We start from the raw sequence: 15,560 nt of genomic DNA on the forward strand, positions 1-15,560 counted from the left end.
GAATACAATTATGACAGTACCTTATTGATTTTGCAGCATAAGCCAATGGCTGCCTCCAATTGTGGAGAATTTTCATGGACCGAAGAAAAATCTAGTATAATACTTGATATCATGACCCATCTTGTTAACAGTAAAAAGTTGGATCCGTTAGCGGATGGTACGATAGAGATGGTGTTGTCCAAAGTAGTAGAGTTTAAATATTTCACATTATTTCGAGGTATTACAACGCAAGATGTAAATGGATACCTGCTAGAACGTCGGAAGATATACATGAGAGTATGTGAACTAGTGAATCATCCTAATATCATTGGATTCTTATAAAGTTCTTGTAAGATATGGATGCGGCCAGAAGTGTATGAGATGCACATTAAGGTAACTCTCATTCAGTTCTAATCCCGTCCGTCATTTGGAATCCATATTTATGAAACAGTAATATTGTTGTTTAATTATATGCTAGGATTACCCCGAGGACACGGAGTTGATTAACAAATCGATACCAAATTTCCATAAATTGGTATGTATCTTCGGTGGACTTATGCCGCAAACTAGACGAAGGAGGTGGATAAGATCTTCGGGTGATAGTAATTGGCCTGCGCAAGAACAGATGACCGGAGGTTCGTCGAGTCATGCTGCAGCACCTCAAGCACCAATTTGAGTTAACTAGGATGACGACATGGATGATTTCATGCCCCCCAAACCATGGCCTCTAACACATGATGTTCCTCCTCCTTTACATGAACCTAGAACCAGAAAAGAGACAAAGGGAAAGGCAAGAGGTTCGTCAAGTCATGTTGCACCACCTGCAACACAAACTTGTGTTAACTGGTATTACAACATGGATGACTTCATGCCCCCCAAACCATGGCCTCCAACACATGATGTTCCTCCCCCTGTACATGAACGTAGATCCAGAAAAGAGAGAAAGGGAAAGGCAAGAGGTTCGTCGAACCATACTACACCACCTGCAGCACCACCATCTGTCAACTGGGATGACGACCTAGATGATTTTATGCCATTATCTATAACATATGATATTCATCGGTTTAAGATGTATTCGCATTTAGTATTGTTAATGTTGTATTATGCTTGTATGTATGTCTCGTACCTAACTTGCATTCACTGGACATGTACATAATGTCGAGTTTGAATCATACTTAGTCATAATGGAGCATCGAAGCATAAACATATCATCTATCGTATGCAATGGAAAATACGAGAGTGATCAGAGGCGAACGTTGAAGTGTACAAATAAGCTATCCACAGCTATCTCATTACAAATAAACATCAGAGATACAAACATCGGATATATCTGACCACCCCTAGGGCGTCGGACCCTCTTAGCCCTCTGCTGGGCACGGACATGGCCCTCGGAATAGGTGTGACGATCCGGAGACCTCACCTGTCGCTCAGGACGTAAAGAGGGCTGCGGTGTCTGCTGCTGAGAGATCCCAAGTGGTGCTCCTCCTAGCTGTGAATACCCCAAGACATCGGTGTCACCGTGCGCGCCAGGTGAGTCTGGAGTCAAGCTGTCAAGTTCATCTAAGGTGACGCCCTCGTTATCTGGAACGAACGTACTCGAAACAAACCCTGCGTAACATATAAACATAAACCAACATATGTTGCGTGATAAATTAGTGAGTGTATTGAGAGAGTGTTTTGTACCAGGTCGAAAGGAGGAAGAAGGTCCGGCGCCCGCATCGGGTTAGAATTCTACACATAAAATGCGGATGTTAGCGTACGCTCGTGTCTTTCGTCATAACATGTAGAAACCGAAATACGAAACATAACCTATCCTGTGTAGGACGGTATCTGTGGCCCCGGTATCATCCCTGGATACGGTCCGCCAACTGGTGGTGCCCCTCTAAATATTCCAGTATGGCCGAACGCAGTAGCTGGATCGTATCCTGTTTATGATATTAGTAAATATGTAGCAACACTTGATCTAATTTTAAAGAGATATCTATGTTACCTGCAGTTGTGTAGTACTGAGACATCGGCCGATGCACGGTCGCCGGACACGGGAACGACAACGAGGCCTGGGACGACCCGTGGCTGTCTTCATACTACACACGGGTTCCCAAGTTGTGCAGTACTGAATGCAACTGGTCATGCTCCCTCGACCATGCCTCTGTCTGCCCAAACTGGGTCATTGGGGATCTGGCACGTATCCTCGTCTGGTAAGTCGAGCAGTCCGTCTCCATCATGTTGCAAAGGTGAAACTGCATCCATTCAGTAAAGGAACAGTTAGTAACACATGAATTATCTTATGAATATTAATATAAATATGCAAATATGATCAAGAGACTCACCGCGCCAGCTAGTGCCTCCACGTGGTGCCGGGCATAGCCATCCTGAGGCCTCGCCTGGTGTGGCTGCGGGTGAGTGTCAACATAAACCAGACGAGCCCGAGTCCGGGGTAAGTACCAGGTGAGCTAAGCCCTAAAGGAGCTGTCTGTGTGTGGTCAGCTTGTAGAAGGGTAGAGCAATTGCAAAAGGTATCATTGACAAGGTTAGCTCAAAATTAAATCCAAATTAAATTTTCCTTGACAAGCTTAAGTAAGAGAGCAAGAATAAAAGATATGGGTCTTAATTTATCATAACCTCCACAATTGAATTAGCCGGCATTTAATTAATTTTCAGATCATGTTAGAGAGAGCATTAGTTTAATCATGCATAAATCAAGCACAAGAAAGTAGACAAGGCGGCAACGATCATCATATTTTATCATGGCACAAACTTTCTATCATCATTACTAACCATAACATTAAAGCGTGGGTGATGCATTTATTTATCATGGTGATGAAAACAAAAGAAAGCAAATTGCACACATGCTGAAAAATAAAAAAATAGAAAATTGCTATGCATACACAAGCTTGCACACATGCTGAAAATAAATGAAAAGAAATAGAAAAATCCAAACCACACGTGCGAGCATTTTATTCATGGTCTTGTCATCGATCACTCTCCTTGATTGGCTCTTGCGTTGTATCCTTGGTCATAATACTGCTGAAATGCTCCTCCATTAAATTGTTCCGGTGGCGCCAGGCCTAGAAGTCCCATTTGATATGCAATTCCTGCGGTTCCATCTTCTAGTTGGCTTGTGTGCCTCCGGATGGCGTCTATGTCTTCCATGTTTCTTCTTGCAGAGGCACCCTTGATTCTCATTCCTTGTTCCGGTCAAGGGAGGTCAAAGTATTGTGCTCCAAATGATGGGTCGGGCATCTCTCCTTGGTATGACGGGGGTGGGTAGCCGTAGTTGCTAAATGGTGGGGACGCCGCCGCAGCATGCCCCCATGCTTGATCTTGGTTCCCTTCCCATTGACTCGTCCATTCTTGCGGGTATCCTTGTCCACTTGATGCACCTTGAAATTCATTCCTCCAATAAGCGGAACTTGGCGGTGGAAGGTCTACTTCCAAGTCTTCTTGTTGTGCCGATGCCGATGTTCCTTCAATTAACCTTCCTCTTTTTGATTTCTTCACCTTTTTTCCAATATTTTCAACTCGCCAATTAGTCCTCCCTCTTGCGAATAATTTCAGCCTTTGATCGGGGAGGGAAATATCCACCTCAGAAATAGTGAATCCCTTCTTTTCATCCCCTCCGATATAATGGCCTTGCCTCAAATGTTAAATCCCAATATCTCTTCCCGGGACATAATATTTTTGGATCACTCGTAACCCCGGATTCATGGCTCGGGCTATCATTGTGAGATAATACCCTGAACCAACTTCTCCCGTACCGGATGATGCTTCACAAATCCACCTTTCAACCATGATGTAGGTGGGATCAATCACTTGCTTCTTCACCAATGCAGCATACATCCAATTTAATTCTTGGTCGGTGACCTTCGATTCTCTCATCCTCCCGAGAATTCTTTTGCTCAACCAAGAGTGGAATATTTGGAGGGTCACATTACTTATATTCTTCCTTTGGCGGTTGACATCTTTTGCTATCTTTGTCCAAAATTCATCAAGCTCTCCATCTTCAACTCGCACCATTTCATATGCTTAATTTTTGAATCCGAGCAAACTCCCTATTTCTCCATAGGTGATGACTTTTTCTTCATTCTTGAGCCGAAATTTCAGACATGGAACTTCTTCATCATCCACCACTTCCGTTGTTTTCTCCAGTGTCATGAACATCTCCAAAGCCACTTCTTCTTGCATGTCTACCGTGACACCGTCGGAAAATAACTTCCAACCGATGTTCTCCAAGAGTTGGTAGATGTCATGATGAAATCCCAACTTCTCCAATGCTTCATCATCAAAATCATAATTTGCTCGCAGCCTTCCCTTCATGAACTTGAGCCTTTCTTCTTCTTCCTTCAACAAGATAATAAACCCATATTCTGAATTCTTGGGCTTGTATGGTGGTGGTGCGGATGACCTTGTCGAACGCCGTGGAGGAGGTGGCATCCCTTTGGTGAATCTCATGGAGGAGCTTCTCGGGTCTCTCATCCCACAAAGGAGCAACATGTCGCTCTTCGGTGCGGGGTTGTCTTCCTCCATGCTCCGCGGAGACTCGGAGACCGAGTGCCTCCGCAAAGAACTTGCCGATGCGTCAGATGTCGATGAACGCGTCCTTCTCCTCCCGGTGACGAACCTCATGATGCCACTCATGGTGACTCCTTGCTGCACACACTCAAAAACAAACACACCGGGGGTTTCTTGCCAGCGGGAGAACAATATATCGAAGAGTGGAGCAAACTAGGATTTGTGGCGAATTTTCGGAGATTTTTGGAGTAGATTTTGGTGGACGAATTTTTTAGGGCTCTAACTTATGTTTCTGGGTGAAGAACTTGAAGAACATAAGCAATGAACTGAGTGAGGAGCATACCTATCAAAGGGGAGCACCAGAGCACTTAAAAAGGGGCCAGGCCGGCCGGCCTAGGGCATTTTTGGCTCTCCTCCACTTCAATTTTCTCTGGTGGCTTGCTGGTGCAATTATTTGCTTCTGTCCAGTACATCTTTCATGCTTTGCACCATCCAAATCCTGTGAACCACTCCTTCTTTGCCTTTGATGTCCACTTGCAACATTATTTCTTCACTTTGTGTCATTCACCTTGTCCCATGCTTAATCATTCATCACATGGTGCCATCTTTGCTGAAAATCACATGTCCTTCCCATGCATGGCTACTCCCTCCTTTGGATTATTTGCATGTGGTGGTAGGTAGAGAGCACAATTCCTTCCCGTGAACTCACTTTGATCAATGGATGTTAATCAAGCACATAAACCCTTTCCAAATCATGCTTAGATGTTTAATCCTCCTCTAACTTTAAAATTTCAGAATTGACTCAAACCATGCAATGAGTTTAAATGAATAATCAGAGGGGAATTGAAACATCTTTACATTTGTAAGTCGAAAAATATTTCCCGACTACATTAATTTTGGTTGCACCGAAACCGTTCACTTTCATGAATTGATAGCGAACATTCTCGAATTCAACCGTGGGTCTTGGGTTTAGGTTCTAATTTTTGCCAAAATGAGAGAGAGATTTTTGAAAAAGAGAATAATTAAGATTAGGAAAATTCTAGTCCTATGGTAATGAAACTGAAAATTCTCTCTATGTTTGTGCGAACCTACGCATCAAGAATTTAAATAATATAAATATAGCGCGGCTCTACTCGTGTGTTTTATCTCAACTTGGTCCGGCCGTCATGGACAGGACGGTCGCCAAAAAATGGGTATGGAATTTTGGATGTGGCTTTCTCAAGAAGAGGCAAATAAATCATAGGATAGCTCATGTCATTGGTTTAAAATAAGAAACAACATCGAAATGACCAAGTGAATAAAATCCAAATCGAATTGTTCGACCGAACGACCAATTGTTCAAAAGTATATCATGTCCTTGCGTAGAAAAATTCTCAACTCACTTACCCAAACCTCTCGCGGGTTGTCCTCCTGGCAGCTTATTCTTGACTCGACGAACGGGTTGAACTCCCGGTAGCTTTATTCTTGACTCGACGAACGGGTTGCCTCCCGCAAAGCGCTTTGTTTATAGTCTATAGCTAGACTTTCTTCTTCTTCACTTCGGACCAACGCTCGGTGATGGCGCTGCAGTCTTGGGTACCCACTTCCGCACAATCCGTGGTGCGGGTTTGTCTTCTAGGTTAGTCGTCTTTTTGGTCTTCACAGGCGGGCTTTTAGCTTTCTTCTTGACGGGTGCAGTGATCTTTTTTGTCGCGATAGACGCGACGACTTCTATCTCCTTCTTCGCTTCCTTCTTGTTCGGCTCCTCCTCTTTCTTTGGCTTCTCCTTTGTGATACGGCGATGAGGTGGAACATATTTGACATTGATCATGTTGCATACCTCAAGGCGTGGACGAAACTTGAATTCGCTTGTGGTGCCATTGATGTCGAACTTTATCTCCCCCTTGCCAACGTCGATGTTCGCCCTTGCGGTCTTGAGGAAAGGCCTCCCAAGTATGAGAGGCGCCTTGGTCCCTTCTCCCATATCGAGAATCACAAAGACAACGGGGACTAAGTGTTCTCCAATCTTCATGGGCATGTCTTCGGCGATTCCCAAAGGATAGCGAACGGAATTGTCCGCTAACTCTAGACACATGGCGGTGGGCTCCGGCTCCGGTAAGCATAGCTTCTCGAACACATTATTTGGCATGACGCTCACACTTGCACCGAGATCACAAAGTGCTCTTTCGAACATAAGAGATCCAATGGAACACGGGATGGTAGGACATCCGGGGTCCCTCTTCTTTTCAGGAGCTTTATTAGCGATTGCCGCGCTACATTCCTCGGTTAGCTTGACAGTGCTTGGCGGTATCTTGCGCTTGTTTCCCATGATGTCTTTGAAGTAGCGAGAATACGTCGGAACTTGTAGAGCATCCAAGAGCAGCGTATTAATTCTCAACCTGCGTACCATGTCAACAAATTTGTTGAATTGCTCATCTTCATGTCTACCTTTGCGGTATCGTGGCCTTGGCGGTAGAATCTTGGTGTCTATATCATCTAGTTCAAACTCTGGCTTTTCGGTGACTATCTCTGGCATAGGAGTAGGTGCCTTCTCCTTGATGATGGTCTCCACTTCAACTCTTGGCTTAGGCTTCCTTGCTCCCGCTGCATGTTCGGGTTCTTCGGTCTCCTTTCCCAAGCGAGTTTGAATTGCCTTAGCCGTCTCCGGACTTTGAGGTTGCCCGGGCAATTTTCCTTCATTGCTAGATAGGCGTCCGGCGAGCTGGGCTACTTGCGTCTCTAGCATCTTCATCATGTTGAGTACTTGAAGGTTAGAGCTCCCGACCTCCGTCACCTTGCCATCAATGTTCTCCAAGATCTTGTCCATAGCCTTGAACTTGGTGACGGTGTCCTTGTTGATCTTGTCTTGCTCCTCCATGAACTCCTTCAATTGTATATGAAGAGGCACCAAGTTTTGAATGGAAGAGCTTGCCTTAAATTGGGGTCTACCTTGCCCGTAGCGGAAGTTGGGTGGCGGAATCCATTCTCCCTTCTTCATGTAGTCGAGCATCTTGGCTTCCTCCGGGCAATTCTTTTGGACATGGCCGTACTCTCCACATTCTTCACATGTAGACCTTGCTTCGGTCGCCTTCAAATCAATAGCTTGGGCTTCTCTCTTTTCCACTTCCATCTTCTCCAACCTTCTCATGAGCGAGTCGATCTTCCCTTCTAGCACTTCTTCACGTTCCACTTGCAATACACTCTTCGCGGCGCCCTCGGCTTGGAGTGGTTGTAGGCGCCCCGATGATGCCCATGCGTCATTGTCTGCCACCTTCTTGAATAGCTTGAAAACTTGAGTTGGCGTGAGCTCAATGATAGAACCTCCGGCCGATGCGTCAATGATCCCCCTTGATGCAGTAGTGAGGCCTTGATAGAACTTCTGGACCACATCCTCTCTTGAGAACTTGTGATGAGGTACGGCGCGGATGTAGTCGTTGAAGCGCTCATAGGCTTCCGCAATAGTCTCCGTCAGGGGTTGCGCGAATGTTGCAATCTTGTTGCGCAGAATCTGGGTCTTGCCCGGCAAGTAGGACTCCGTCATGAACTCTTTCATCAAGGACTCCCAATTTTGCACCGTGCGCGGTGGTAGAGAATGAAACCATTGCAACGCTCTCCCAAGTAGAGAGAACGGAAAGAGCCTCGCTCTTATTTGATCTTGAGTCATCCCTTGCATGTCGAAGGTGCGGCATAGTTGGAGGAACGCTTGAAGATGTAGATTATGTAACACCCGGTTTATAAAAGAACATAAACCGAGCAATCATATACGTGCCAGGATCAAGTCACACGTATATACAACAGAATGAACAGTATATCACAGCACATATCACGAATAAGACATAATAAATCGAAATACGAATGTTATTTATTACATTAATGATAAAATGTCTGATACAGCGGAAGCGAAGTACAAATACGATAAAACTCTCCGAAGCAGAGCAGGGCGCCACAGGGACGTCGACTGGGAGACGAACACCTAGAAGTCCTCGTAGTCCTGGTAGCGCTGGACGAACTCCCTCGTGTCGGTAGGAACTGAGCAACAGTAGCGTAGCCGAGAGGAAAAAGTAGAGAAGAGGCAAGAGTGAGTACACAACTTGTACTCAACAAGTATAACACAAACTATGAGGCTCTAAGGTTGGCTGACTCAACTGCATTAGCTTTTAAGTGTTGGCAAGATTTTATTAAAGCTATTTACTACAAGTTGATGAATTACCCTTAACCCAGTTACATAGTAATTAATCAGAATTAAACATGTTACTACTGAGAACCAAACCGAAACCAAGCCACCAAGGAAACCCCGAGAGGCACCTCCCTCGTCGGAAGGAGACAACCCCACTAATCAAAAGGAGGATCTGGGCCGCTCATAACCGTGAGCACGGCTAGTATACCAGTTTTACACTCTGTAGAGGTTGCACATCTTTACCCACAAGTCGTGAGCTACGCCAGTTGTTCATCACACTTCCTTAGGTGAGATGACTAGCGACTCACTACGAGGCCTTTACAAAGAATCTCGTTGGTAGGGAGTAACTGCGAGGGTGGATCGGCGACTATGGAGCAAGTCTAGTGGGCGTCAAGACATGAAGCACAGATGAGGCCACTCAGCACGAGGGCCATAGAAGCTTACCGCCCCTGCCCCGCAGGTACGTTACTCCAAACCAAAAAGATCTAATTATTACGCCAAGTCTATCCCATTCTAGCCTTGTGGTAGCGCTGTTGTCCCAGGTTGTCGCTCTATGAACCGGTCCATATGGAGAGTGGCCAACCAAGCACTAAGCACCGTGCTGGCCCCCTAAACCATGTTTCTACAAAAACCATGTTTTAACGAGACGTGAGCCACTCAAGCACGAAGCACAGAGGGCCACCCTCAGAATTAAGTTCAAGTAAACCATTAATCAAATTAATTAAAAAAGGACCATTATGTGTTATAGCGCGGCACCTAGCACAACTAACCAAAATGCAACCCAAAGGTATATATAAAGGTGTAACACCCTAATTTAAATTTCAACATTTATTAATAAATTTAATTGGCTTTATTTAATTTTCTAAGGTTTATTGTGTTTAGTTGGCATTTAATCTAATTTTTGTTCCTTAATTAATTAAAATTTATCATAGGTTTAAATTTTGTGTTGCATTCATGCTGGTGCATACTTTTATTTGATTGTGGTTTGAATTCAAATTCATATTTGAATTCAAACTTGTTTGAATTAGATATAGAAGAGAGAGAAAATAGAAAGGAAAACCCAAAGAAGATATCAGCCTTCAACTCAACCCAAACCCAGCCCAAACCACCCCAGCACTCAGCCCAACCAGCCTGGCCCGGTCCAGCAGCCCAACCCGCGACCTGGGCCCAGCCACTCCCTCTCTTCCCCACGGCCCATCTCCCTCGCCTTCCCCCGCACGGCCCACACTTCGGCCCAGAACGCCACACGCGGCCCGCGTGCGCGCTTGGCCCGCTCCCACCCGCACGGCCGCGCGCAGCGCCTCGCCTTTCCCCTCACTACAGCCCGGGCCCGCCTGTCGGACCCGTCCCCTTCCTCCGCCCGCAAACGCCGCGCCTGCTCTGTTTTGTTTCCGTCCCGGACGCCGCTGCGCAGTGGACCGCCGGCCCCGTAGGACCCACTGTGCAGTCTCCCGTGCGCGTCCCCCTTCTAGAAGCTCCGCCCGAGCCTGAATCCCGCAGAACCGCGCCGTGATCCGATTTCTCCGCGCGCACGGATCCGGGCGCAATCCCCGCGGTGTCCACGACGGGCACGCGTATCCAAGATCTCCGGACCCTTCTTAAGTGGCCGTGACCCTCTCCGGTGCCCCACCCTCTTCCAGCAACCCTCGCCAAGCCCTAGAACGTCGCATCCACCCTTGCACCGCGCCATCTTCCTGATTTTCGCCGGAGACCCATCGCCGGTGAGTGGAATTCTCGCCGCGATTCAGCCCCGCCGCTGGCCTCTTGACCTCACTGACAGCTTCTCTGGGACCACAGCCGACCAGCGCACCTGCTCGAGGGAATTGGAGGCCGGAGCTGCGTCTCATCGACCCCTCCCCGAACCCAGCGCCGACCCGCCGCCGTTTCACGCCGTCGACCTCCCCTGCGCCACGCTCCCTACTGCTCCGAGCCTCGGTGAGCACGCCCTTGCTTCCCTGTTTCTTTTGTACGGGCGATTAGAACCTGTAGCGCACCCTAGGTGCCCCGGCCGCGCTTGCCGGCGCTTCACCACCGCCGCCGAACCGCCCATGTCGGCGGGAGTCCCCTTCCCAGCCCTGCCGCGCTTCTTTAAGCTCCCCAGTGGTTTACGCATGAGGCGTACTACCTCCCAGGCCAAACCGCATGCCAAATCTAGCCCCAGAACGTCGGATCCGACGAACTCCGGCGAGCCCTATGCTGCGCCGCCGCGTAACAGGGCACGCCGGCGCGTTCCGCCGCCGCCCCACACCCAATCGCCTAAGAGCCGTCCGATCCGAAACCTAGGGCCCAGATTAGATCGCATCCCCGCTAGATCCGAATCGTCGGATCGAGATCCAACGGTCTGGGATCAAAGATACCGGTTCGGCCGGTACTTTTGCTAAAGAGTCCCTGGACTCTCTGCTAATCAACCCGCAGTCCAGGCGCTTTTAAAAATAATTACAGTTTGGCCCAAATTTTAGCGCTTAGCCCCCTGACCTTTCTAGATTTAGTACCCGCAGTCCACGCTTGGCGTTTTTGCGAGTTAGACCCCAGAATTAATGTTTATTTACGTGTTAGTCCCTCGGTTTTAGCAGAAAAGCCCCTGGAACTTCAGTTTTCTTACAAATAAGTCCCTGAACCTTGTTTTTAGCCCAGAAAATGCGTTTTAGCTCCGTTTTTAGCGTTCTTTATGTCCACGCGATCGTTGTAACGCGTAGAACAGTATTAGAGTAGTTTAGTGTGCTGTTTTTATGTATTGATGTACTGTTTCTTAGTTTTTGTTAATGTTTGTTTGTATGCTTATTTTCGTGCATTGTTTTGGCCATGTGTTCGTGAGTAGACGTTGATCCATCTGAGGAGCCCCAGTACCAGTACCCGGAGCAGCCGTCTTCCGAGCACTTTGAGCAGCAGCCAGAGCAGTACGAGGAAGGCAAGTATAACATGAACACCACCTATCATTTAAATACGTTTTCATACTGCATTTTAATACTGTATGCCTATAAGGACTTTCCTAGCCAGTTTATATCCTTTAAATATATCCTTTGGGTTGCATTTTGGTTAGTTGTGCTAGGTTGCTGCGCTATAACACACTCTGGTCCTTTTTAATTAATTTGATTAATGGTTTACTTGAACTTAATTCTGAGAGTGGCACTCTGTGTGGCTTGAGTGGCTCACGTCTCGTTAAAATTGGCTTTTGTTAGAAACATGGTTTAGGGGGCCAGCACGGTGCTTAGTGCTTGGTTGGCCACTCCCCATAAGGACCGGTTCATAGAGCGACAACCTGGGATAACAGCGCTACCACAAGGCTAGAATGGGATAGACTTGGCGTAATAATTAGATCTTTTTGGTTTGGAGTAACTTACCAGCGGGGCAAGAGTAGTAAGCTTCAATGGTCCCTGCTCCTCCGGCTTGGTCTATGCTTGGATTGCGCTCCTGTGCTTGTACCCCCGGAGGTGGGCCCCATCGTCGCCGACCTAACTCTCGCGGTTATGCCTTACCAACGAGATTCTTTTTAAAGGCCTCGTAGTGAGTCGCTGGCCATCTCACCTAAGGAAGTGTGATGAACAACTAGCGTAGCTCACGACTTGTGGGTAAAGATGTGCAACCTCTGTAGAGTGTAAAACTGGTATACTAGCCGTGCTCACGGTTATGAGCGGCCCAGATCCTCCTTTTGATTAGTGAAGTTATCTCCTTCCGACGAGGGAGGTGCTTCTCGGGGTTACCTTGGTGGCTTGGTCTTGGTTTGGTTTCTCAGTAGTATCATAATTAATTCTGATTAATTACTATGTAACTGGGTTAATGGAAATTCATCAACTCGTAGTAAATAGCTTTAATAAAATTTTGCCAACACTTAAAAGCTAATGCAGTTGAGTCAGCCAACCTTAGAGCCTCATAGTTTGTGTTATACTTGTTGAGTACAAGTTGTGTACTCACTCTTGCCTCTTCTCTACTTTTTCCTCTTGGCTACGCTACTGCTGCTCAGTTCCTGCCGACACGAGGGAGTTCGTCCAGCGCTACCAGGACTACGAGGACTTCTAGGTGTTCGTCTCCCAGTCGACGTCCCTGTGGCGCCCTGCTTCAGCTTCGGAGAGCTTTTATCGTATTATGTACTTCGCTTCCGCTGTATCAGACATTTTTGTCATTATTGTAATAAATAACATTCGTATTCGCTTTATTATATCTTTTTACGTGATATGTGCTATGATATACTGTTCATTCTGTTGTATATACGTGTGACTTGATCCTGGCACGTATATGATTGCTCGGTTTATGTTCTTTTATAAACCGAGTGTTACAGAGTGGTATCAGAGCCGTATCGACTGTAGGACGAAGCCTAGATAGAACTGGTCGAGTTTTAGGACTCCTTCTCTCCAATCCTTGACTGCTGAAACTATTTTACTATTATACCCCTTGACTTCTATGACTTTTTACCCGTCTTGCCTTGATTTCTCTCTCTGAAGAATAGTTTTCGTAGATTTTGGCCTGAATCAGTCATCTGACCACCATGAGTTAGCTAGGTGACCCTTTTATAATAAAACGATAGCACGTTCTGCGACGCGTTGTGTTAGTCGAGTCTATTGCTAAACTCGGCTAAGTTGTGAAAATTGTCTGCTTGTTATTATGCTACATGTTTGATTTGGATTTTTGACTGATTGCATAGCTTAGTAGTTTAAATTTGTTTAAAGAAAATCACTCGGATGTTAAAGTTAACTAATTAATAAAATGAGTTAGATCGTTGGGGGTAAAACAGTCAACTCTATCCTGTCTACTTTATCATGGCTGAATCTTTTTCTGCAAAGAGTTATCATATCCATCTGAGTTTATTCTTGCAATATCCTTACTCGTGAAATCTTTTGTTCAAATCAGATGGTGAACACCAGGAGCACCGGTTCCGGTTCTGGCCAGCAGCAGGGTCAGAACAACCAGGGTACCGGGATCCCGATGCCTCCGCCCTTGACTCCGGAGCAGTACTTCCAGCTCCAGATGCAGATGATGGCTACCCTGAACAACACCGTTCAGGCTCTTCAGCACGCTCACACTCAGCCGCCGCCTCCTCCACCGCCGCAGCCTCGCGACAGGCGTGCTGAGTTCCTGAGGGGTCACCCGCCGACGTTCTCTCACACGTCCGACCCTCTCCAGGCCGACGACTGGCTCCGTGCAGTGGAGCGTCAGCTGGACATCGCCCAGTGCGATGATCGTGAGCGCGTCTTGTACGCAGCAGGACAGCTGCGAGGGGCAGCTTTGGATTGGTGGGAGTCCCACCCAGTTCACGACCGCGAGTCTCTCACCTGGCTCCAGTTCAGGGAGCGTTTCCGCAGCCACAACGTCCCCGCGGGCGTTATGAAGATGAAACAGAAGGAGTTCCTTGCACTGAAGCAGGTAATCTTAAGTATAATCATTCAGCGTTTTCTTTTGAGCTAATGCCCCTTGTTCTATCCTTATGAATCTTGAGTTAATCTTTCGATATCCATCTGTCTTTGTGAATTCAGGGGACTATGTCGGTCACGGAGTATCGTGATCGCTTTCTTCAGCTGGCTCGCTACGCCCCTGCTGAGGTTGCGGATGACCGCAAGAAGCAGGAGCACTTCATGGAGGGTCTTGAGGACTACCTCCAGTACGCGCTGCTCAACCTCCGCTTCGACGACTTCAACCATCTGGTTGACAGTGCGCTCAACACTGAGCGCAAGCACTTGGAGATGGAGGACAAGAAGAGGAAGGTTGTCCCCATTGCTTCCGGCAGCAACACTCGTCCACGACTCCAGCAGCCTCAGCCGTACCAGCAGCAGCACCGGCCTCCTCAGCAGTACCAGCAGAGGCCACCGCAGCAGTACCCGCCTCGACAGCAGCAGTAGGCAGGTCAGGGCCAGAGGTTACCGGCACCTCCGGCTCGTGCTGCTCCACCAGCTCCACCAGCACCATAGGCTCCACGTCCGGCAGCTCCTACCGGACAGCAGGCTCAGGGACCTCCTCGCACCTGCTTTCACTGCGGCCAGCCGGGGCACTACGCCAATGCTTGCCCCCGGAAGGCGCAGGCGGGACAGCAGGGGCGCCCAGCTCAGCCCAGGGCGCCAGCACAGGGCAGAGTGAACCACGTGACGGCCGAGTCAGCGGCCGAGGCTCCCAACGTGGTTATTGGTACGTTCATGGTTAATTCATATCCAGCTACAGTGCTTTTTGATACTGGTGCTACGCATTCCTTCATTACTCAGTCTTTTGTCGAGCATCATGGTATTCATACTAGCACATTACAGAGCTGCCTGTTAGTATCTTCACCGGGAGGACAGTTGAGGTCTCACACTTACTGCCCGAGAGTCAGTGTTTCTTTGAGGGGAGTAGAGTTCTGTACTGATCTGATGGTGCTAGACACCAAGGGCATTGATGTCATTCTGGGAATGGAGACTCTGGCCAAATGGGGAGTTCGGATAGATTGTGCTTAGAGGACAGTCTTGTTATCAGCTTCCAGTGGCCAAGAGGTTGTTATCAGTGCAGTAGAGCCTTCTGGATTTCTTCATCAGATGGAGGCTAGACCCACGGACGGTATTCGCGTGGTGTCTAATTCCCGGATGTCTTTCCGGATGATTTGCCAGGTATGCCGCCTGAACGCGCCATTGAGTTTTGTATTGATCTCTTGCCTGGCACAGCTCCTATTGCAAAGCGGCCCTACCGTATGGCACCTATAGAGCATGAAGAAGTTAAGAAGACTATTGATGAGTTGCTAGCCAAGGGCTATATCCGTCGCAGCTTCTCTCCTTGGGCTTTTCCATTATTGCTGGTAGATAAGAAGGATGGCTCGAAGAGGATGTGTGTCGATTATCGGGAGCAGAATGCAGTTACTATCAAGAACAAGCATCCACTGCCCCGTATTGAGGATCTCTTCGATTTGCTTCGAGGTGCTCGTATATTCTCGAAGATTGATCTTCGTTCGGGTTATTTT

The sequence above is a fragment of the Panicum virgatum genome, chromosome 5K, assembly GCF_016808335.1.
Source record: "Panicum virgatum strain AP13 chromosome 5K, P.virgatum_v5, whole genome shotgun sequence".
Taxonomy (NCBI): Eukaryota; Viridiplantae; Streptophyta; class Magnoliopsida; order Poales; family Poaceae; genus Panicum; species Panicum virgatum.